The sequence below is a fragment of the Lycorma delicatula genome, chromosome 11, assembly GCF_047948215.1.
Source record: "Lycorma delicatula isolate Av1 chromosome 11, ASM4794821v1, whole genome shotgun sequence".
In the NCBI taxonomy this organism is placed as follows: domain Eukaryota; kingdom Metazoa; phylum Arthropoda; class Insecta; order Hemiptera; family Fulgoridae; genus Lycorma; species Lycorma delicatula.
Genome location: NC_134465.1, coordinates 16,055,685 through 16,083,105, shown reverse-complemented (window position 1 = coordinate 16,083,105; position 27,421 = coordinate 16,055,685). Strand labels below are relative to the sequence as shown.

At 31.0% G+C, this 27,421-nt stretch overlaps 1 protein-coding gene across 3 annotated transcripts in view; it reads left to right on the top strand.

The window, feature by feature from the left end:
• The window catches only part of LOC142332137 (vascular endothelial growth factor A-A-like), a 123,219-nt gene that overhangs the window by 43,740 nt on the left and 52,058 nt on the right, over nucleotides 1–27,421 (top strand). The gene's annotated exons all lie outside the window — the stretch shown is intronic.

Genomic DNA, 27,421 nt, shown 5'->3' with positions numbered 1-27,421 from the left:
TACAAGAATTTAAGTACAGTCACTGATCGGCCAAAAAAATGGGGTGCGGTTTCTCGACGTTTCATGACCGCGAAAAAACTAAAATGTAAGGAGTAATGTTCGTACGTACTGCGTGTGTTGGGGTGTTTGAAGCTTAATAACTTTTGAATGAATAAACCGATTTTGATGAAATTTTGTACAGGAACTCGAGTACACGAGGTTATTTGTAAATAAAGTTTTGTGGGGGTCAATATCTCTAATGGATGGAGCTTTTTTAAGACGTCAATTTTCTTAAAATGTTGTAAACATAACGCCACTTTATATTAAGCTTAGTACATACGTGCGCGCTTACCTTATCATTTTTAACAGAATTTTGTCCCAAAATTCCTCTTTCCCAAAGATCTATCTTCTTAAAGATCCAGGCGTAGAAGTAGTGCAAGCGACCAAAAACAAAAAATTCTTTTGGGGCAATATTGATGGTAGGGGAGGCGATCAAAGTTTAAAAATATACATTTTTTATTTTTTCAAAACATTTGTCAATTTATTTAAATTTTTATTGATAGCATTACAATATAATTTCATCATAATCCACCCCCCACCCCCAAAAAGAATTTCGGGTAACTTTTTATTCGTTGTACATTTTTGTCAGTTTATTTTTTTTTCCATTTAACATAATAAAATTAAAAGGTGATTTTGGAGGTGGGGAGCAGAAAAAAATACAAATTTTTCTTTATTTTTTAACTTTTTTTTAGTTTAAACATATAATCATAATTTTATAAAAAAAGCTTCATCGTAAATTACTCCCACCCAAAAAATGAAATCTTAGGTAATTTTTTTCACGTATAATTAATTTTTCCAGTATATAAGAATACATAACCGATGCCAAGAAAGTATTACAACTCGGTTGTCGGTTTTTTTCATACTCTGCAGAATTCATTTTTCATCGCAGAAAAAAATGACTTTTTAGTCGGACCGGGCAATGCCTGTACGCGCGGAGCGAATAAACAAACAACAAAATGTCGGGGTAATTACATTTCTAATCGGATGGGATTGTAGCACACTTAACGATAAGCAAAGATAAAATTGGTGCGTTGTACTTGTATCGCTGCTAATTGCCCGGATAGTATTCTCATTAATCACCATTACAGTTATTACACTTCGAATATTTTTAAATTAAAATTTATAACTGAGTCATTAATATGGAATTTGGACGAGAGGAAATAACAAATACAAATTTATGTCGATTCATTCACGGCATTAAAAATGAAAACTAATACTAGTATTTAAGTTCATTCGTAACAGACTAAATTAAAGTTAGCACATCGTATTATTAATTTTCGAATGAAAACCTTTTGGTGCGCACAGTTAAACGAATAACGGAACTCTCTTATTCTATCATAGAGATTCCCGACAGCTTCATTCCTCCTCTTCAGTAGGGCTGTTGAATCTTATATATTGTACAACTTTTGCGAAGAAAAGGTGGACGCAATCTTAACAGAAAATCGGATGATCCTTCATTTTAAAAATAAAATTCATCATATAAGCACAAAGTTTGCTTGTCCAAATATGCTAGACGCTACGATTCCGACAAGTAAATCGCAAATTTGTTTCGTATTACGTAAATTGTGTGTTATTTGACAGATATTTTAAACTTAATTTTCCGGGTATTCTGTTAAAAACGGTTAACTCGTCGCCGCAAATCGGTTGTTTAACGGGTGATTTTCGGCGGAATTGAATACTAGACAGTGGAAACCGGTGTATTTTGGTGGTCGGAGTTAAATTAACCACAGGTCTCAGGAACGGTCGGCCTGAATCTGTACAATACTATACCTCATTTACGTATCATTCTTATCACATCGGGCTACGGGAAGGGGGTCGCATATCGTTCACTAATTGAACCGATTGCAACGTACACGTTAGGAAAACAAAATATTTTTAACGTGAAACAATGCGATTTAAATAAAACTGAAACTATTCATTTTACTACTGGATATTTTTCAAAATTGAAACGATTCGGTTTAAAATTATATTTTTTTCCGGCCGCTTTCGGTCTGTTTTGTTTTTACCAAGTCAAATTTCTTAAACTCTTATTTAAGTTCGGTAAACGTTTTTCACAAACGTTTTCAGAGAATTAAATCCTCTACAAATTTTGTCGTAAAATTTTATTTGTTTACCTTCAAACGACGAAATTATTGTATGTCAAATCCAGAAACTTGTTTTTTCGTTTCAACAATTACTACAGACAGATACGAATGTTCTATTAAAAGCCTTATAAAACCCGTCAAATTTATCGGTTTAAGGTTTTGAATTTAAGTTTCAAGAATTTCAGTACGTCTTCATTTTACCATCGGGTAAGAAATCAGAGCGAAATTTTTCGCAAGGTGTAACTGAAAGACGAAGCGTTTCGATAGCCGTATTTTTACGAACGTTTTTCTTTATTTTCGCGTGTACGGCGTGTTCTGAAATTGCTTCCCTTTATTTGTACGATGCCGGTGTGTAAACGGAACCGTTGCATGCGTCTAAAAAGGTGTTAGACAATGCCGACGTATGAAGCGAATAAAAAGTAGTAAATACGGAAAACTATTTATCGTTCAATAAGATAAATATAGCGTCTGTTAAAGTGAATAAACGTTTACTAAACCGGAATGAAAAAACGTTTCCGTGTTTTTGTGTAAAAGTGTTTTTGTGTAGTTTTCCGTATTTAAGACTGTTTATTACAGTAGTTACTTTTCTAAGCGGCATAGTGATCGCACGTCTGCACCTTACTTTACACAGCTTACTTTAGACGATTACTGATCACAGATTACTGATTTCAGATGATCACAGCATACTTTAGACGATTTTAGCGTAGCTTTAGACAGCTTACTATAGACGATTTTAGCGTAGCTTTAGACAGCTTACTATAGACGATTTTAGCGTAGCTTTAGACAGCTTACTTTAGACGATTGCACCTTACTTTAGACAGTCGCTAATTTTGAAATAATCTTTGAACGGACGTATTACTCAGGATTTAGGAGTAATACCGCAAGATTTTACATTCACGTTACCTAGTTCACGAACGCCGTTTCCTCCTTTCAATATTTATTCGATCGTTTCGACGCTTCATCTTCCTTCTAGTAATTTACACAGCGAATTCTACTTTTGTTTCGCCACGTCGATTTCAGCGGCAGTTTGCAAAAAATATATCCGGTAGGGAGCTTTCTCGGTTAATTTTCGCAGAACGTTAGTCGACCTCTTTATTACCTTCCAGACGCCGCAATCTTCGCTGACGCCGTTTTCAAATAGATTATATAAATATTCAATTTTTGAAAGCGAAGAAGATCTTTACACCCGATTAAAATTAAAACTGAAAGTTTTATATTTTATTCTCACGAAGCAAGTATTTACCGAAAAACGGACCGGTAAAAGTAAATTTATTCGCTTCATCCGTTAGGGTGCGAAGAACGATAATCGTGTAGCGAAACTATTTTTACTTTTAGAAAATAATATGTCCTTATCGCTTTCAAAAGTAACCGAGCCGCGTGTTACATATGGCGGCTATAAGCCGCTATTACTGCAAAATAACCTTCGCTTTAAGGATAACTTATTAAAATAATCTTCGCGATTTACAAAACACGAGCGATTCGTTCAGCCGTGAAATTAAAATATTTCCATTAAATTATTTATAATTGTGATAAATAATATTTACTAATATTCTGTCAATTAAATACTTACGAATGTAAATCGGTACTAGAAAAAAAGGGAATACAGCTTCCTTTATTCGTGCTAAAAAAGGGTTTAACTGATATAACTTGTATCTACATTTATTCTTCGGATTAACGAGAATTCAATGATGACGGAATTATTTGATTTATCTACCGCATGTGAGCATCACGGTATTTATAGATTAAAATTAACAATAAAAGAAAGCATATTAAATCGTCGATTAAGAAGTCTCGTACATTTGAAATCGTTGCGGTAAAAAAAAAGTATTAAATCACACGTATGAATTGCGATAGTGTTATTTAACGTAACAGGTACTACTAGGTTCAATCAATTATTTAGGTTACGAAGAACTCACATACATAAAATATCGCGCGCGCGCGCGCGCACACACACACACAAACACATTCAAGAGGTAAGACCGTTACTCTCTCTACACAATACATAAATACATACTTGTCAAGTACGTTTTATAAATGTTTCCCAGTACTACGGCGTGATTCATAGACAGTTCCAGTATAAAACATTATTACAAAGGTGTTTCTAAATAAATATATTTTTAAACAGAACTGTGAGAAAAATATTGTAGGATGTAAAAAAAAAAAGATTACGGATTTAAATCGCATCGCGGTCTATTTTTAACATACAGTTAAAACTAATTTTAACTATTTACAGACGATACAAATGCGTGGTTTATAAATACTCTGGAATTTGCAAAAAATTTAAAGTTTAATTTTTATTCACACGAAACGAAGTATTTACTGAAGAACGGACCGGTAAATACTTTTTTATTCGCTTCCTCGTTAGGGTACGAAGAACGATAATTACGTAGTGAAATTACTTTTACTTTTAGAGAATGTTTTTGTCCTTATCGCTTTCAAAAGTAACCGAGCGGCATGTTAGATATTCATCAAAATTCGGCGTACAATGGAATATTTCACTAAATATTTAACGTCAATTTTTCCTGTAATAATGAGACCCGGCTAACAAAAACGTTCGAGTTAACGCAAAACATTTTGTCAAGATACGATATCATCCAAGAATAACATGTGCGTGTCACGTACGCACAAACCTTATTGTAATTTTCCTTTTGTCGATATGATATCGTACAGAAACGCTATAGCGGAGTTTTAAACGACCGTTTCAAATCGCGATGTAATACAAGTAAATCATTTAATCTAGCGGCGTAGCGTAGCGTAGCGGGCGGCACTTTTTGGGGGCAGAAAAATTGCACAATAAATAATAACATCTTCTATCTGAACTAAAGATTTGAACCAAATCTTATCATATTTTTGTCGCATCTCTAATTCGGATCGATTAAAATGTCCACGGAATTTTTTATTGTTTAATCTTTGACGGAAACGGGGAATCCTCTTTCTTTAAGCGAGTGTAGTCATCCGGCTCGCTTTAGCGACTGGCAACACCGTCTGTACTAACCGGTTGCCTTGCGTTAATTCCCCGTGTTAAATTTTGTGCTCGGATTGTTCACGACGAATATTCAGCGAGAATTAGTTCTTTCATTTAAAGAATAGAGATCAATATTGTAACACCTGTAATATCAATCGTCCAATTCACGTCGACTCGATTAATCTCAATTCATGAATTTCTTTAAGTGCGTGTTGTGATTTGCGATCGTTAAATCATTGAACTTCGTCGAAAAATTTTGCGTTATATTAAATTTACGTAATAATAACTTAATCTTGCCGACGAATATCGTAAATGTTGTTATATATCAATAAGTGGCATACGTGTAAGAACTTTTGTAACAAATGTGTTTATTATATTATAAAGCATACATACGTGACTTCTTTATTTGTACCCTGTACAATACACAACAACAAATTTATTCTTGTCGAAAAGTTCTTTAGAATTTCTGTAAATTTTGGAGCCTTTTGGATTTAAATACCTAAATAAGGGTGCGACGAATTTTGCCTACGCCTCGGACGGCTGAAACCCACGCTACGCCACCGATTTAATCTTATCGGTACATAATAAAATATTACATGCTCGTAGATAACGTCAGAAACGATAGTTACGGCAATCAGTGGTCAAAATAACGAACTGCCCTGGCGATCGCTAAAGTGGATCGACGGAAACCGTGGAAAAACATCGATCAGAGCACCATATAAAATAAAAATAGATGAAATTAAAGCCCGTATTAGTTATTTAAAATGTGAACCCAACAAATAACGTTAAGGTAAATACACGAAGATTCTTAATACTCGTATAAAAAATAACTATCCAATAATAAATCGCAATTCAGAAGGCATTATAAAAAAATTATTTGAGCACTTACGTACAACATCAAAAGGATGCAGAAAATTCTTCTTTTTTTTAAAATTATTGATTAAAAAATTCATCGAAAGAGTAAAGAAAACCTTTTAATTGTATTTTAAATAAATCGGTGGGAAGATATTTTAAACGGTTTATCAATTTATTAAAAATAGCAACGGAAGCATAACGGTACTTCCGTTTAGGTCGAGGTGATGAATCGAGATATTCGAAAGCGCAGTTTTGTTGTCCGATTCGATAAACGTAGGGATGTTATTCGATTTTAAGAAAAGCGACTTTTTATTTTTAGACGCACGTAACGATAAACACGAATTAACGCACTTAATTTACAAAATATCCAGCCTATACAATTCAACTAAATTTACTTCGATGATTAGAAAATCATCTTATAACAAAGGTAAAAATTTCACAGTAGTCTTACTTTAAGACTTCAATAATTTTCGTTAACCTATGAAATTTCATAACGGCAAGTTCTCCTAAAAAAGAAATTAAAGAAAATCAAAACGGTCGTACCGTATTTAATTACTAGTTGATCAAACTCGACCGTACGCCTGTAAGAAACATGTAAAAACAAACCTGAAAACACCGTACGAAATTTCAATTTATTATTGAGATAAAAAATTTCAATAAAAAAACATCGACTAAAGAAAATTCCTACTTTGAAGCAAAGTTTCTTCGGAACGGAGACCGAACTGAGAAAAAACGAGTGTCACGAAAAAAGCGTCACGCGCTAGCGAATTCCCCCACTAACCCGCCGGATTGGTCTAGCGGTAAACTCGTCATCGGGAATCAGCCGATTTCGAACTCGAGAGTTCTAAGGCTCAAATATTTAGTATAGGTATATTTAGTATACTTTTATACGGATTTGAATACTACATCGTGGATACGTGTTCTTCGGTGGTCGGGTCTCAATTAAACATTCATCTCAGGAACGGTCGACCTGAGACTGTACAAGACTAAACTTCATTTACGCGTGAGTTCATACATATCATCCTGATTCATCCTCTGAAGTAATACCTTACGGCGGTTTCGGAAGCTAAACAGAAAAAGGAAGATTCTCCCGCTATACCTACCGGTTGAAGCGTAAACTTTAATGAATTGAATTGATGAACACTGTGAACTAAGTGTCTCTATCACTTTGTGAGCTAGGTTTCAACTGAATAATTCGATTCAGTTGAATAAATAATATCACAAAAAAAAAACAGAATTAAATTACGTTAAATTAAATATTAAATAAATTTAAAAATAATTCTGTTTAATAATAGCAAACGTACTTCCCGTGGGGACTGCATGTGAGGCTTGAGTGGTGAGGTATGCGAGCATCTCGTGGGAGTCTACATCGATCGTCACCATTAACCAGTAACCGGGGTGCCCCTGGGGAACTCCGTCTGGTACCCAAACGGCGGTGGAACGTGGTGCTCTTATATCTCTGTAAAGAATCGTCCTATTTTCAAAATTCAAAGGGGGTATTTGTTAGTGGGTTGAACGCTAACTTTTGCATGCATCAGATACACTCTTGATCTAGCAGATCATTTCATTGTTAGTTCATATTTCTTATTAAAAAGAATGTTACCGTTTGTGTATATTGCGTATACGTAATTTTGCACCATTAATAATTCATACAATATTGCGTAAGATGCTTCGCTTCCCTCGTGTGTGCACGCACTTATGCAAGTTTTTATTGTTTTCCCTACTTTTTAACTTAACTCAAATTTATACTCGTGTGAAACAATAAGCAATAAGAAATCTAAGAGTACATTACATTAATTACCTAATAACTAATCTTTTCTCGTTACCCCGACCCAAATTTTGACGTTTTACTATAGGTTATTGATAATTTTTTTTAGGTAAAAATATTTAGGTCAGGTATGATTATTTTTAATATAAAAAAAACTTCAACATTGAATGAAAAAAAAATCATTATTATTTCGCGAATAAATCGATTTCGATAAATAAGAATATTATCAAATATTCGTATTTGAAGCCGGTATGGAATTTAATTTGGTATGGAAGTATATAATTAACCTCGGAAAGAAAACGATCGGCTGGAACCTTACCGTAACATTCCGGCAGAGTCGACATTTTGACGTCACTGTTACAACCATTTTTTTCCTCCTGCAGAAATTATTTTCAAAGAATTTTATTTATTTTTCTCTTTCGTAATACATTATCCCAGGCGTAATAACAGTTACATTAATTTCGATATAAATTTCCTGTTCGGCTTACGGAAAATTTCATTTTCCGTATTAATTAAAATTTTTTTTTAATTTTCTGATAAGCATTTTTGTTTGCTTTTTTTAAAATTATTTTTAAATGACGATACGTAACAAACAAATGTAGCCGAAGCAAAAAGAACGGGAAGTGACCGTAGAAATGTTCACCAAGAAACGCACTAATCTGTTAAGGAAAATGAGATACGGTTCGATATTAAGCGATTAAAGTAATAAATAAATCTTTTATTCCGATGAAAAAAATTACACGGATCGCATCAGAACGGTTAGATATTTTACAACGCGCATTAAAAAAAATGTTAATGCAAACAGTTTGCCTAAATGTATCAGGAGAAATTTTGATTTCAGCAGGAATCGTATTTTATCATTATTTGTTCGATTTAATGATATTGTGTTTTTGGTTAATCGTTCACCGAATTCAATAAAAGCTAGACGATAATTTATATACTTAGATGCAAGCGTACGGTATACATGTGCAGTGTAGTAAACGCGTGCATGTACGAATGGATTTTGCAATTTATTATTAAACAAATTTGTCATAAATTGAACTACTGGATCGGAATAACATTATTTAATACTTTTAATTATATTAAAAGTTATAGTCGGTATTAGAATAATCTATCGTGAACAAGATTCTACAAGAAATTTAAATAAAACAAGATATTATATTATATAATTTAGAATCATTAATGCGTAACATTTAGAATTAATTAAATATCGCTATTCCTTTTTCAGTATTTTTTATCGATCGTTATTTCTTTTTATTAATAGTTACTGAAAGAGACTAATCTGTAAGAAACATTTCCTGTAAGCAGATTATCAGGATATGTTTATTACGAGAATAAAAATATAATACATCTAAAAGAGTATACCTTTAAACTTTCACGTTCAAATGACCTTCCAGAGATGACCTTGATACGTGTACTATGTTTATAGTCGACTCTTAACTTTTTCTAAGGTCGAATGAACTCATCTGAATCGGTCGTCTACCTGCTATTAAAAAAATATAAAACAATTAATATTACTATATTTTTAATCCAAATTAATCGCGCTTAAGCTTTCAAAAAAATCTAAATGCAATTTTATTCGTGCAGTAATCAATACTTTAATGAACCTATTTAAATACAAAAAAATTAGCCTATTCGATTAAAAGAATATCCGTAGGGTATTACATTTGGTAAACTAAAAAATAACAAAATGAAATCGCAGTATTAAAATTACAAGGTTTCATAACGAAGAATTTATCAAGGTTTTAATACGAATCGGTATTTGATTCTTCCTGTATTCGATTACCGAAAAAAATTTTAAGAGTTTACTCCGAGCAAAAAATACTGAATAATTCTCAAAAGAAAGACGTTAAACGTTTTACTTTTTGTAACGATAATTTCTATTTAACGTAAATCGAATCCGAAATAAATGATTTATTAACGGCGTAAAGATCACGATTTAAAACTCCCTCGGTGAAAGATCTTTATAATGTTCATCGAACGATAAGCGAAGCGAACAAAGTTTCTTCTTCTGGGAAAATACACGTTTATTAAAACGAAAGCTCGGCCGATGAAGCGACATATGAGTATAATGAAGCGAATCAAATATTTAGATAGGGAAGAAGTCGAGAAAAACGGCCGTTTGATATTCTATCTTTACAACTAATCGAGCAGCAGGTAGGAGAAGAATCGAAGGTTAAAATACTTCACGTTTATTACCGCGAATAAAAAGTATTATCGGATGAACTTCCTGTAGAACCTCGCCCGGTGTCATACGAGTTATGAGCTCGCACAGCCTGTCTAACGACAGCTTTTTTTTGCCGCTTTCACAAAGGGAAGGATATCTTTGAAAGACGGTTTTTCTTTTTTCCTGATCGCCTCACCTCGACGACGACGACACATCGTTAGCTTTATCAAAACTACCGAGAATCGATTAACCTCAAAGTAAAGTTCATCTGAAACTTATCGTCGGTATTTTCGTCGCTGTATTACATACGACGAACACCTACAGGAACTTTATGTAACAACAGAATCTCATTAATCGTCTCGTAGATACAGACACGGAAATATATACGAATACATTAGTCGCAACGTACGAACTTCACAAACAGCACCCGAAAACTAACATCTCGATACACAAATACGGCGTGAAATTTACAAACTCGCTAAATTTAACGATAAAAACAACATATTGGACAAATAAGCGCCAAGTAAATTAAATATATTATTTAATTACATACGTAAAGAATTTCCTACCTTTTTTAAAAGACGTGGTGTCGACATCAAAGACTCAAGTACTCCGCTGACAAATGAGCTCTGAAATGGTTTATAAAAGAAACCGCTCCATCGATCTGGAAAAATTTATTTAATATTTAATTATTTTAAAGCGTACGGTCATATGCTGTTTAATAAATATAAATATATATAATATTAACAAAAATCTAAGATCTGTGAATCCGTAGAATTTTATTATTAAACATTCTTACTATCTGTTTGCAATTACATCCGGAAAAAATCTGGCAAAGAGTTGCATAACTTTCGCCAGCAAAGCCGAGAAAGTAATCTGCTGAGGCCAAGTAAGTAAAATATTATTCTATTCAAAGTAAACAAAAGAAAATTTATTAATAATATAAGTTTACATAAATATGATAGCTTCCGGCTTAATATGATTACTTGTAATTGTACTGCGCTAACTTTTGTAGAAGGTTAGGAGACTCCTTTACAAGTTAAGAATTCTTAGGCGTATTTTGTTTTATACCCTGCTAAGAATGGTTTATCGTGCGTTTGTTCAGGCGTTATTCTCATACGGCATTTACGTTTGGGGGAAAACGTTTGACTATGTATTCCAACCGCTATTACTTATTATTAACTCCTAATTAAAAATCTGTATTTTAAAACGTATTATTACCGGTTTATAAAAATTAACATTATCTAAATTCTATTACAATCGTTCTATATAACTATACTGAACGTTTTCCTATAGAGAAAGGTTTTTCCTGAAAATTACGATTGCGATTTTAATAGCGTACATTAATTATTTTAATTTTATTCCTCTAAGTCGTGAGATTCTCAACCTTTTTAGATCCACGACCCAAAAAGTAATAAAAATATATAATAAATATATTTACGAGCTCCCGACTTCGACCCGATGAAACCTAATTAAAACTATTTAGCTGCGTTGATATCGACGGGTACGAACACGCAAGTATTAAGTGTACAAACACCGGCGATCTACATGTTCGGACTACTGTATTCGTGAACCTTGTCATTTGGTCCGCTTAAATAATATTCGCTGTGACAGCGTCACGAGTCGAACATGCATATGATACGCTTTAACACGTACTTTTTTTTTACACTCAGAGGTTATTAATGAATTTAAATTAAAAAAAAAAAAAAGTTAAAAAAAGGAGATAAAGTCTGATTCGAACGGATGTGCCTTCTCCTTCTAAGATCTAAATATTTCATAAATTACAATTTCATTTGGCTATAACTCTGGAACCGATGAAAATAAGTACAACTTATAATATATCGTTAAAAAGCCCTCTGAGGGCTTTTTGGATTTTGAGCTTTTTTGGACACTTTTAGGGCTTTTTTTGGTTCACTCGATTGCAATCAAAAGGGGAGGTGCACAACTAGATGTTACAGTCCTAAATCCAAAATGTCAAAATCCTACAGCTAATCGTTTTTGAGTTATGCGAAATACGTGCATACATACGTATGTACAGATGTCACATCGAAACTAGTCAAAATGGATTCAGGGGTGGTCAAAATGGATATTTTCATTGAAACCTGAAAACCGAAATTTTTCGCGTCTACAATACTTCCTTTACTTCGTACAAGGAAATAAAAATAACTGCCTAGAAACCTCGTACGTAAACCTAAAAAAAGCTTAGAGAAGACAGAAATCATATTAAAAAAAAAATCTGCGACAGCATTAACTAAACTACCCTCACGAACGTACGGGTACTATGTTTGAATGAAAAACACCAAATCTGAAGGGAGGTGATAATTTTGAATTAAACCGTTAAAATTTATACAGAGTTCTCATCTTCATAAAAGAATTAAAACTAAAATAAATTATGAACTAGAATAAAATTTTCATTAAGTTCAGCACCGCTTTGAAATTTAATCTTTAAACTTTAATAATATCAATATCCCAATTTTTAGAAGCCACCGTGCCAAATTTAAAGAGAGTTCAATCAGCATACATCAAGTTATCCGAAAGAGGACCGTCACACGATCACAAAACGAACAGAATTTATACCTCTGATATATAAGCTATTATTAAAGTAATCAAAATTTGACAAAAATATGTTTAATGTTTTTATCAAAAGAAAAATTACAAACTAATTTTTTTTACACACATAATTTACTTTAAATTTTTATAGCAATAAATGCAAAATATAATATTACAAATAAGTTGCACAATAAAATTATTATTAACTAACAGTTATTTTACATAGATATTTCAGACAAGACAAATTACAAATAATAAATTAGATTTCTACGATAAAATAATGATGTAACTACTACTACCGATTGATTATTTGTTAATATATAAAGTTAAGATCAAAATTAAGATTATGTGAATACGTAAAAAGAGGAAATCTGATACAGTATTATATTATTTAGACGATAAAAGAAATTCTGCTATCTATATTTATATATCTTACTCTTTATCTCATCAGTAAACAATAAAATAAAATTACCGATTGTAAAATAAATATTAACCGTTTTACAAAACAATTACCGACTTTACGTTATATAAATACAAAAAAAGAGGAAATTATATCTTATTTTATACAATACACTTCATAAATATAAAGAAATTTAATAAAATATTTGTCTGTAGACTATTTACATACGATATAATAAACAGGAACAAAATGTTTAAAAACGCAAACTAAACTATTCAAAATAAAGATGTTTTAATATAAGATCTAAAAAAGAAAAAATATATCAAATATTTTATTTTAACGATTCAACGATATATTATACACATCGCATCAGGAGCAGATAGGTATGCATCTCCAAGAATAAAAAAAGGAATTGCCTCGTCATTACCCTGAATGGACCGAAGGAAAACGCGGTAAACACTTGCCCAGAACGGCAAGAGAACCTTTCCGCTGCTTATTAATATATGAAATTAATTACGCAAATATAAAATATAAATCATTAATATCCAAATAATTAAATTGTAATTAAGTAAGAATAGGAATTTCATTCGATCGCAGTTACACGTGACAAGAATGAATTTTCGTAGCGTATGAAAAAATACTGAACCTAATCCCGATTTGAACCCAGAATCTTCAGAACGGAACGTTTCATGAAATAACACTAAATTAAACGTTTAAAGAAAATAAACAAATAAAATATGAACAAAATACATAAGAACTCGTGAAGTGTTAACAAAAATTATTCAAGCACTTATTCACATCAAGGTAAAATGGAGATGGAGAAAATTTACCGTATTTTTATATGTTTTAATTAATTATTATTTTAAAAATCACCGACAGACTGACATTATTTGCGTAAAAGAAATTTTTTTATTTTATATAAAACTGTGAAAAGATCATCGAAATGGCCCGGTAAGGCAAGGTAATCATAATAAGGGCCTTTTACGTATGCCGAATTATTGTGCCTGAATAAAATAACGCTAGGACAGAAAACATTTTTTAAACATACCTACGGGAAGACCACTGAATTTTTTTTATTGCTAATTAGAGGTAATTGTTATTTTCCTTAAAAAACATACATGCAGGAAAATAAAAATTTATTTTTTAATAAAAAAAAAGGAAAAAAACAAACAAGGAAAAGACAACTTATTTCTGCTTCTTTAATAATATGAATCTGTTGGAAAGTTTACTAGAAGAAAACCAGTTTAAGTAGAAGCACAGATTACAAGCCAAGCCATTACGACTCTTTTTATAGGAAGTCTTCCTCTCAAATGTAATTTATATATATATACGCGGGTTATTTTTTTCAAGGTCCGATCGGTCACGAAATTAAAACCACAATGAAAATAAAAAAAATTTTATTTGTAACAAGTACTTACATAGTTACGCTATTTCTCAACATAGTCGCCACTCCGATTTAGACATTTGTTGTAGCGTGGTACCAACTTTCCAATACCCTCGTCATGGAACGGAGCCGCCTGTGTTTTCAGCCGTGTTTCTACGCCGGTCTGCAGCTCGATGTCTGTGCCAAAATGTTGTCCTCCTAGCCGGCGTTTCATGTAAGCAAAGAGGCGAAAATCGGATGGAGCCAAGTCCGGTCTGTATGGTGGGTGATCAAACACTTCCCGACGAAAACGCTGCAGGAGGGAGCTTCTTTGTTACAGCTGCAGTGTGCGTCCTAGCATTGTCACGGAGAAAGACAATGCCTGATGACAACATTCCTCTCCGCTTATTCTGAATTGTCCTTCATAGACGTTGAAGAGTCACGCATATGAAGCTGCAGTGCTGGTCGTGCCGCGTTCCATGAATTCCACCAAGAGAACTCCATTCCGGTCCCAGAACGCAGTAGCCACACGCTTTCTGTTGGAGAAGGTTCGCTTGAACTTCTTTGGTTTACCGGGAGAATGAAAATGCATCCGCTGTTTGGATTGTTCTTTTGTTTCTTCGGTTTCGAAATGGACCCGTATCTCGTCCCCTGTGACAATTTTGTTCAAAAAATCTTCTCCTTCATTGCGGTAGCGCTGGAGAAACGTTAGGGAGGTGTCTATTCTTATTGTTTTGTGATGTTGGAACAGCATCTTGGGAACCCATCTCGCACACAGTTTGCGGTACTGAAGTCTCTCACTCACAATGATGTAGAGAGCTGACCTTGAAATTTCAGGAAACGAATCACTCGATACAGAAATTGTGAACCGACGATTTTCTCGAATTGCCTCATCCACTCGCTTCCTTCCCTGACCGCCTGCGTCATGAACATCTGTACGTCCTTCTTTAAAGTTCCTGCACCATTGTCGCACTTTGCTGTTACTCTTTGAAGTTTCACCGTACACATTACTTATTCGTCGATGAATTTCAACTGCATTACACCCCTCAGCCCGGAGAAATCGAATTACCGTACGCACTTCACACTTGGCGGAAGATGCTATTGTTGTAGATATGTTTAGATGCTAGCTGCGTGTTCAGAACTAAACGAAGTGACGAGGCGTGATTGAAGGCCATACTAGAGACGCTGCGCAACACATATGCGCAAAGATTCATCTGATTTCTGCGCGGGTTTTTATTTCGTGACCGATCGGACCTTGAAAAAAAAAACCCTCGTATATACACATAATTTAATTTATTTTTTTTAGAATATAGTTATTATTTATATTTATTTTCTATATATATATGTGAAAAACAAATTTGAATTCAGTTGGACTATACAAGAGGAGAAAATAAAGATTTTAAGATGTGCTAATGAATTTTTTTTTGAGAGACCAAATAATTATAACAAATAATGGATGGCATGTAAAAAAAAACAATCCTCTAACATCAAAACTAACTAAATGTATATTGGCAATTTAATTGTTTTCTCTGTGAAAAGTGAATTAAAAATCATAAGCAAGAGAGTGCTGAAAATTGATATCTGAGGACTGTAGGTTTCAAATTTTGTGTACTGGAAGATAACCGGATAGCCGCATTGCTACAAGTGAAATTCAGTTTGAAAATAAATAAAACTAAAACAACAGGTTATGAAATACGACAAACTAATTAAACATCAAGATAAAAGCAAGATAATGTTGCTGAATTTATTTATTTTATTTCATTGCAGAGTTTTTTTATTTAGGTAGTAAAATTAAACAATAAACAAAAATTAGGTAGATACCGAAAGCAGAGTGATGCAGCAAAAAGCATTTTCATGAAAAAAGAAAAGGGTCTGCTTACTAGCAGAACTAACCGACCTAAAATACAGAGAAATTCTGAAAAATATTTGTGTCGGATTATGCTCTAAGGGTAAAATAACAAAGAAAAAGGAATGACGATTTTTAAAATGCCATACTATGACAGGAAGCGTGAATAAATGTGTACGTTTGAAAGTTCAAAATTAAGAGGTCTTAAGACAAATAGTTAAGGAGAGATATCTGCGGAAGAATAAGCCAAAGGAACAAAGTAATCTGATGGACCATGTAGAGGGTAAGAACCGTAGAGGAAGACAAAGACTGGAAAGTGTAAAACTGAAGATGTAGGTTTTAATAAGTTAAAAATAACCGATGATAAAAAATAAATAGCAATATTGATCTTATAGAAAATGATTCATTTCAACTACAAAACCTAATCTTTCATCTTTTACAAATAATATAAATTAAGTATATTTAAGTTAAGTTAAGTAATAAATATTAAATTGTATTATAAAACAATGTTAAATTAAGTTAAGTAATATTATAATTAGTATTAGGATTACTCCATTAATTATTAATTCTGTAAAAGTGAAAGAAATAAAAAAAGAAAACACCAAGTAAACTTAGTAGCTGATTTTCCTTTATGTCGCTATGTCTTCAATTACTTTTATAAATAACATTAGGTAAATCCGAAGCACGGATCTGGTTCTCCAAAATGGAAAGAACGGATGGAAGTATAATTTCGGATAAAGAAAGTATAAAAGATGGCGAGAAAGTATGATATTCCATAGCATGAAAAAAAAAATTCATCCGTAGGCTCAAATTTCCTTCTAGCAATAGATGTCCATCCTTATCACATCCAGGGTACTCTTCCAGGCACAGAAATATCAAATTACTGACAAATAATTTACTTTCAAAGCTTAAACATAAGCTGAAATTATTTTAGTTAAATTAAAGAAATTATTAACTATATCCTAAAAATTATGTAAACAAATCGGTTTGACCGACTTAATTTTAAAACTACAACAAAAAATAATATTAGTTTAAATTTTGATAGTTATACTAGTTTCCTAGGCTGACAGTGTGTTTGAAATATCACTTTTAGTTATGTTTTAATGTTAAAAATATATCAATAATTAAAAACAAATCGGGGAAAAGTCATAATTGAAATCATTCTGAAATCAATGATTTTAGTAAAATTATGCAAAATAAATAATTGTTAAGTTGATATTTGATAGACCTATTAATTCTCCAGAAGGAGATTGATTGTACCTGGTCAGATTAATGGAGAATTCTACCACGCTATCCTAAGGTGACTACGAAAGGTTACGACGAGATACATCCATACAAGTCGTGCACAAATGACTGGGTCCTTTATCGATGTGAAGCCGCATACTGCTTTCATCAACCGGCAGTTTTTTGGGGAAAACTACACGGCAGTTGTTTTCATCCACTGTATTCACACAACTTTGCTACGTGCGATTCAAAGTTTAAAATCATGTTGAATGGGAAAGATTCGACAAGGTAGAGGAAATTCAAAGCAGAATTGCAACTGCATAGTAAAATAAACAGACTTTCAGGATGCATTCCATTTGTGGTAAAAAGACTAGGATCAGTGTCTGAACTCCAAAGGGGATTACTATGAAGGTAAGAGTGCCGAATACTATCCAGATATTTTGTAATTGTATTTAGTGATACATATTGAGAAGTTTTAACCAGCACCATCTAATAATGATAACATTAATTGACTATCATGATGTCTTAACACAGAACATAAGTAAATTGTAAAATAAAGCCAAATTATGAACAAACATAACACTCAGGTAAGAAGATACATTTAGGTAAAATAATAAGTAATTAATATATAATAAAAATAATATAAATAGTAATTTATAAAATTTATGGATCACAGTATATAATCGACAAAAAAATGTAAACATATTATTATAAGTAGATAAGGAAATCGGTTTTAAAAATCATTAAACCTTTTAATACTGAAATTGAAGATCTCATGTTGCAAAAAACAATAACAGAAACAAAGTGAAAAAATTCATATTTTTTTTTCATAATTTATCATGTATAACCATTAAACAAAATAAATAGAACCACAGAGTTTCACGTGAAAAGAAACTTCAAGAACTTATTTCACAGATTTCAAAAATATTATATAAACGGAAGTCATTTTTTTCTAAATTTTTATATAAATAAATTATATCATACATTCTATGGGGCAAATTTTACAGTTTTAGTTGATTTTTCAGAAGAAAAACAAAATCCCACAGGATAGCATCTGTTGTTTAAAGTTTTAAGATTTTTTAACATTTTGCAACATGTACTGGCATTCATAGTAGTTACGCAATCAATCAATCACTAAATTTGAAAAGCAAAACACCGAACCAAAAAAACAGCTGATAAACTATGGCTGAATTGATTAACATGCTTTTCTTTATATAGTACATTGTGTATATTACTAAGGGTGGTACTGAAATGTAATGCACAGTCGTTTGTAATTCACAAAAAGCAAATAAAATAAACAAGACATTCAATCATTTTTTAATGCTACAAAAGCTTACATTTGTTTTTCAACATAGACACTGAACCAACATCATCATCTGATGATTTGCCATACGCCAGGGTTCCTTGTGCCACCACCATTGTCTCCATCCATTTCTGTTCCAAGCCTTCTCCTTCATACTCTTGTAATTTCAAAAATCTTCGCTATTAACTTCATGCTTCCTTTCTTCTTTTACTAACCCTTCTGATGCAGTCATTTAATGACTAACCACATGGCCAAACCGGTTTCCTTTTTTTTGTGTAGTCACCATTTAAAGTTATACATTTCTCCCGATGGTGAACCGATTCTCTCATTCCATCGGTGAAGAATACCAATGGGCTTTCCTCGATGCACAACCTCACTGCGTCCCTCAGTTCATCATCTGTGGTGAAATGAATGCCCTTAGATTTCTTTAATTCTGGAAAAAATGGAAAATAGTAGGGCGCTAAATCTGATTGAGCGTAGAATAGGTTCAAATTCAATTTCACAAGAGCCTCAGTACTTGCACACGATGTGCGTCTGAACATTATCGTCTGTCACGTACATGTGTATGTAATCCCAGAACATTCAAAACAATTTTTTTTGAGGACTGTGTTTTGAATTTTTTTGATTATGGCAAACCACAGTGTTGGTATTCCATGTTTTGCTACTTTTCTTCCGGGCTATAATGATGTATCTGAGTTTCGTTTATCATCACAATATTGAAAAGGAAGTCATCTCCTTCATCACAATAACATTTCAGAAGCTATTCACAACTTTCCTTTCATCGTTGTTTTGTGCAAATTTGCATGACAACCCCTGTCAACAGATTTTACAGCAGCCCAGTTACGCAATAATGTGTGCTACATGTTTTTTCGATACTCATATTGAAAGAATGAGTAAGACACATTTTAGGCATATCTCATATATAGCTGGGAAGGTAACGAATAATAACGATTTGACTTCCTCTACTCACCAATATTACAAACATTATAACCTAGATGTCTTTATATGCAACCATGCAACATTCATCTCTACAAGATTATGCTATAAATTTTTTCTTTACTTCATATAAGAATTTTTTATTAAGATTTTTATAAAAAAATTTTTTTTAATTCTCCTTAAATAAATTTTTTCTACCAAAGTGCTACATTCCATCTCCTTACTTTTACCTATTTATATTTGACAGTCCATCCTTTGTAATTGTTGCCTAAATAACATAATTATGTAATTTCTGCAATATCATTTTCCCTCCCTTGTCATGGGAGGGAAATGTTGTATTTGTTACATTATGTTTGTTTTATGTTACATTGTTAATAACAATGCTTATTTACAAAAGGGAGCATGTATAATTGATTATTAATGATACGAGAATTAAGTTATCAGAAAATACATATAAAATGTGATTTTCCTCACTATGACCTTGTTCTAGTAGTATTATGTCAAATTGATGACATAGGGACCATTGTAAAAAAAAATTGTATGGTTTTTCCTTGCTTAGTCTAATAAAAATAATACATGTTTATGTATCATATTAAAACATAGTATGAAGGAAATGTCAATAATGAAATGTTCATGTAAAATTATATATGGCAACACTAACACAAAGGAAATGTCACAATAGATTATTATTATTTTTTTAAGACTGTTTTTTTAACAGTAGAGGGAACACAGTCATTTATTGTCTGCAAATAAATCAGGTATCTGTGATAAAAATTCTAAGAAAGGCAACCAGCAGTATGGAAAAGAATAAGAAGAGAATGTGTAGAATCATATACGGTTTGTTTAAAACACATACAAATAGAAAACAATATACAAGACTGTATACAAATGTTTCAGAACATATTAACAATCAAAGAGATAACGCTAATATAATAAAATTAACCGGTATCATTATTATTTTGTTAGACAAAACTAAAAATTAGTTAAAAGAACACTGAATGTATGAGTTCCTCTTAGTTGAGAAATTTATTTTAAAAATAAATAACATTATAAAAGAGCGGTAATATCTCAGTCCAAGGTTTAATTCCTGTCAAATCAGGTATTTTAATTAGGCAAATACATATTAAAAATGTGATCGAAATGTATAATTTAAAATGTGTGAATATTATGTCATTGTTGTGTGTTTTTGAACGTTTATGAATTTCAAATTGTTAAATTATATTAAGATGTCCTTTATTGTGTAAGTATAGAAATTATCAAGGTTGTTGTCAATGTTGGTGGATTTGTAAGACAGTTGGCAAATGCTGTAAACAGCTTTTAACTATGAAAATTTGTGTATAGATATATTTTAATGAATAAATGCATTTTTATATTTTTTCCACCATAATTAGGTTTTTATTGTATTTATCTTATGATATATCTCGCATTCGATTTCAATAAATTTGTTTTTTGTTTTTAATTGATTAAGGTTATATTATTAGTAAAGGATGCTGTAGCTATGAGCATAAAATACTTAATGAGTGTCTTGTATTAGAAATCAAGTTGCTGAATATTTATATTTAGGAATACACACATTGAATTTAAAATTATCTAAGAGCCTTTTAAACTTATTTGATTTTTTAAATTAATAACCTAACCCAAGATAATTATATATTTTTCACATTAACCTTTCACTCATTGTTCGTAATTTTTCTTGTTTTCAAAGTAGAATCTTGATAATTGGCATAACATTTAATATTAATCTGCTTTTAAACGGGATGTATTTCATGTCTAATATCTAATGAATTACAATCTGATATCTACTGTACAATCTAATAAGGAAAAGTATAAAATAATTAAATGAGATTGCTAAAGAAAATTATGAGAAACTAAGACTAAGACTCCAGTTTTATTACAACTTTTATACAATGAAAAATAACATGCAATACATGATTTTAATCTGTTTTTTGATGCACAAACTGAATATGAACTCAGAATCTTTCTATCAACCACCATTTTTTAAAAATATTTAATTTTTTATTAAAATATTTAATTAAAAGATTTTTTTCATTTTTCAACATACAGTTAGCATTTTAAGCTCCTATATTGTATTTTGTTAGCTCATTTTTTATTGTTTAACTTTGTTAACATAATTTGTAAGTTGTAAATAAACAATACTAGACGAAGAATTAAATCGAATCATACTCACATATTATGATATCATATCTAATACTGAAGAGTGAGCCTTCATGGACAAGATTAATCATATCTATGCAGGTCCAAAGCATGTAGCTGAAAACACAGCTGTGTTCTTTGTATTACGCACTGGATTTAGGAATGAATTAATTTTGTTCAGTCTTATTGCCGTCTTAAGTTTGTTAACAATGCAGTGTCATAATGCCTCAAAATTGTGTAAACGACGTGGATGCCTTTTGTTATATATGTAGTGAGTTTACTGTAAAATCAAATAGAAAAAACATTACACTTTTAATTAAAAAAGCATATTCATTTGTACTTTTGTGTAAAATTGGTGATGTGGATAAGACGTGGTCTCCTCCTGTAGAATGCACTAATTGTTCTGTACATTTAAGAGGATGGCTGAAAGGTACACGGAAGGCTTTACCATTTGGTGTACCGATGGTTTGACGTGAACCTAAAGATCATGTAACCGATTGTTACTTTTGTTTAACTAGTGTGTCTGGAATTTCTAAAAAAATCTAAACATACTGTAAAATATCCTTCATTGCAATTTGCAATATACTTCAAAGTGAAATTATTCCAGTTCCTGAGCCACCTGTTAATTTATGTTTCAAAAGCAGCGATGAAGAATCAGGCAATACTGAAGAAGACAACAATGATTTTGATTTTGAATTATCTTCCAATAAGCCACATCTTATATCACAAGGTGAATTAAATGACTCAGGGATTTAAATTTATCAAAAAAATTAAGTTGAACTGTTAGGATCAATACTGCAAGGTTGGAATTTACTTCAAAAAATATATAAAAATTTTGGGCTTTTGAAGCCAATAAAAACAACTTTCTCAGTACTTTATTGTTGAAAATAAATTGGTTTATTGGACAAATATTGTTGATCTTATGTTGCACTTAGGATAAATCCATAAACCTGAGGACTGGCGCCGTTTCATAGATTTGTCTAAGTATAGTTTAAAAGTGGTTCTACTACACAACAGTAACAATTATCCTTCGATACCAATCGCTTATGGTATTAATTTGAAAGAGACATATGATGTGATGAAAGACGTTCTTGAAAAATAAATTATAAAAAACATAGCTGGAACATATGTGGTGATTTGAAAGTTACAGCTATTTTGTTAGGCATGCAGTTAGGCTATACTAAGTGCATGTGTTTTCTTTGTAAATGGGACACCCAAGCTAGGGATAAACTTTACATTGACAAAGAGTGGAAGAAACAAGACAACTTAACTCCAAATGGGAAAAATATTATTCATGAGCCCTTAGCTGAGCCTAAAAAAATATTTTTACCGCCTCTCCATATCAACCTAGGACTAATGAAAAATTTTGTAAAAGCAATGAAGAAGAATGGTCCCGAATTTTTGTACATTCAGAAATTTCTATCTGATAAGTGAAGGAAAAATTAAAGAATTTGCTGTTCCTGAAATAAGAGAGTTGGTCAATGATGATGTATTTAACTCGTTAAATAATGTAGAAACTGCAGCTTGGGCTTCATTTAAAGATGTTAACATTTTCTCGGCAAACAAAAATCTGACAATTACCACAATATTGTTAATCACCTTCTTACTTCATACAGAGCTATGGGATGTAATATGTTTTTGAAAAACATTTCCTCCACTCACATCTGCATTTTTCCCGGACAACCGCGAAGACGTAAGAGACGAACACAGTGAATGTTCCACCAAGACATTTCAGTGATGGAAAGCTGCTATAAAGGGAAATGGAATACTAACATGCAAGCCAATTACTGCTGGACATTAATTCGGGATGTGTCTGAGGCTATTTATAAAAGAAAAGCAGCAGAAAAATCATTCTAACACAGGTATGGCCATGCAAAATTATAAATTTTACAGATTTTAACTATATTTTCCATTAATTTTTATTTTTTTATTTTTTCCCCTTAGTTTTTTTGAAGCGTAGTTTATTTATAACTAAGGGTGATGGAAAAAATTATATTTACAGAACTGTAATATACACAAAAAAGCAATTCAAGAAATGGTATCACACTTAGAGAAACATTAAACAATTTTTTTGTCTATCAGTGTAATAATTTAGATTAACAAAGAAAATATTCGACCAATTTGTAAATAAAAAGGTGGAAGTAAAATGACTTGTAGAAACTTTTAATAATTTTTTTTAAAAATAAATAAAAGAAGATAATTAGAAAAATGATCAAAAATTTGAAATGATTTCTGAACAAATTCCCTCCCAAAATAGGAGGAGCAAAATGGACAAAAGAAAGATAAGAAAATGCTCAAAAAGAATGAAAAAAGAGTTATATCATTAAGAGAAAAAAAAGAAAACTAAATGAAAGTTGATATGCAGTCCTTTTAACTAGCCAGAATAAAGAAAAAATTAAAATTAAAAGTAAATTACGGTACAATAATCTGAATTTTACAAGAATGGATCAATAATCAGAGGACAATAGAATGAACTCCAGAATGACACTCCGTTCAATGAGACCAAATTGAATTGAAATTTTACTGTTTTACTGCTTACCCTGGAGACTTTTGTCTCACAACAGGAATTATATATGTAATATTAGCCATTATGTATATTAATAAAGCAAGGAAGAAGAAGGATCAATAATAATTATTCTAATAATATTAACATATTAGATATCTTACTCCATAACAGTAGCAAAGGGGAAATATTTTTATATAAACAATTTTTATTAATTAAATAAATAAATAAGCTTGAAACTTGTGAATAAGACTTGTGAAATCTTTCTACAAGAAACAGTGATCTAGTTGGATTACAGGTATATAGGATTAATCCCATTGCTGTAATATGAAAATCAAAGTATGAGTTTTTTTTGTAATAAAGTGCCCAATAAGTCAGCACCATAAGACAAGTAATGTATCCAGATGACAAGTTTTTTATTAAACACACACAAAATAATTTGTCTCGATTGTTCAAGTAACACTGTGCATGAAAAAAACAAATCTGGGCAGTAAAGACAATATTAACTCATCGCATTAAGTATCAAACAAAAGAACTTTAAAAGCAATTTGAAGACATATACATGAAAAAAAGATATCAAAATATATTATTTATCAGAAATAATTATTAAAATATCCACAAAAATAATATATTATTTATTAAATCAATATAAGCTAAAATGAATGAATAAAAAATTTTAAATTACTTCAACTTGAATCACTAATTTAAGAAATACTTTTAAATTGTTTAAAAATAAAAAAGACTACATGAACCATCCATATATTATTCATGAAAATTTTCAAGTTCTAATGTATAATGTCTTAAAATGTCAATTGTCAGATGTTTTTATTAACTGCACATCAAAATTTAGATGGTTAAATTTTCTATTTTTTTAATGAACTAAAATGTTTTTAGACCCTTCATTTGAGAGTTTATCTTTTATGCAAATCTTTAAAGGGAACCTGTTTTGAAGTTCTGAATAAAAAATAATAAAATGATAATACAGCATTCTAAAAATTCAAAAATTTACTTTCTTTTTAAGTCAGTGCCAAATTGAAAACAACTATTAACAATTACTAACTCTTAATTTGATGCAGATTTTAAAATTGTTATTTTGTAATTTTCAGAGGGCTTTCCTCTAGTCTGTTTTATATTATTTTTTTTTAAGTAAAAAAAATAATATTCAGTCTATAATAATATACAGTCTTTAGTTGTAGACACATAAAGACTGATGGTTTTATAAAATCACAAAGGCATTTTGGAGTTTTCCACAAGGTGAAAATAAACAATTAACACAATACAACTCTTAATCTGAATATAAACTTCAAAATTTGAGATTTAAAGAACTGTATACATTTATTTATGATTTTTTATGCTTATTTTATTTTTTAGTTTTCTTAGTTTTATTTTTATTTAAAATTGTTTTAAATTATTTCCTGTATCAGAAGAGCAGTTTATGTGAAACCTAATATTGGGGGGGGGGGGGAGGATAACCGGAAAGAAATATACAGAAATAATAAAAAGAGATAACAAAAATGAAAGATACTTTTTGCCTCTAGTTTTCAATCTAATTTTTTTTAAGTGAAAAAAACTTGGAATATGAGAATGACATCAGGCATTGTGCTATAATAATTTTAAATAATACAACGTAATTTTAATTATGCTACATGATTTTAAGCAATAATTAAAACATATATATATATATATATATATATATATATATATATATTCAAATTGTACAAATATTAAAAGTAAACAAGATTTTGATTTTGATTCAGTTGGTGAAGAGTAATACTTCAATGTACATATAAAAAAAGTACAGTTTAATTGAGAATTTGTTCTTTCTTTTAGAAGTAAATTACTGTAATGTGAAGAGAACTCTCAGATAAACATTTAAACAAACTAATAATGATAAAAAAGAGCAATTATGATGTGATCGTTTAAACAAATCTGGGATGTCAGCGACAAGCCATCGGGGTGAACTCGTCATCGCAAATCAGTGACTTCGAAGTCGAGAGTTCTAAGGTTCAAATCCTAGTAAAGACAGTTACTTTTATATGGATTTGAATCCATATAAAGATCATGAATACCGGTGTTCTTCGGTGGTTGGGTTTCAATTAACCACACATCTCAGGAACTATTGACCTGAGACTATGCAAGGCTAAACTTCTTTTACATTCACATGTATCATCCTCTGAAGTAATACCTTACGGTGGTTGCGGAGGCTAAACAGAAAAAGAAAGGGAAGAACAGAAAAAGAAGATATTATCAATCAGAATAATTTTAAAACTATTTTACAATTTCAGTGATCTATCAGAACCCGTTTTTAATGTAAGCTACACATCTGTTATATTCCATTATTAATTTTTACTCCTTGTACGAAGTAAAGAAAGTATTGTGATGGTGAAAAATTTCGGTTTCCAGATTTCAATGGAAATATCCATTTTGACTAGTTTCGGCATGACGTCTGTATGTACGTACTTGTCTAAAAAAACCCAAAATCCAAAAACATTTTGATTTTGGACTTTTTCTTAAATAAGTGGTACTTATTTTCATTGGTTCCAGAGTTATAGGCAAATAAAATTTTGGTTAATGAAATATTTGAATCTTAAGAGAAGGCTCATCATTCGAATCACACTTCATCTCTTTTTTTTTATTAAATATATTGATTCATTAATAATTATTAACCTCTCATTGTAAAAAAAATTTACAATGAGAGGTTAGTTTTATTTTATTTTTATAATTAAATAACAAAAAAAAAAATTAAAATACATCAGAAGTTTTTAATGCAATAAAATTTTAGGTACTTTTCATTTTAAAATTTAATAGATGTACAAGAAAGTCATGTGATGATCACATCAGATTTATTTCTATTCAAGTATTGTAAAACTATCAAGCTGTAATTACAATTACAGGTAGTAAATAAATTAATAATTCTAGCAATAATTAAAATGTATCGATTAATATAGTTTATTTACTGAATTTATTCAAAATATAATATTGCATGTAATAAATGGAATCCATAAGGCATAGCATACATAATGTCACCTTTAAAGTTATTATTCCGAATGGAATTTTTAGTTTTAGTTTTTGTATCCCTGTAGGATGATATTTTAGATCATAGTAGATACTGTAATATAGAATCTCATTTCAGTACAAAAAAAAAGCTGTTTAGATTTTCAGTTAGAATACACTAGATAGAGAAAAGAATACTAAGATGATACGTTCGTGCCATTAGAACAAGGGAGGATGTAAACCTAAATGGGTACTAGAGGTAAGAGCAGA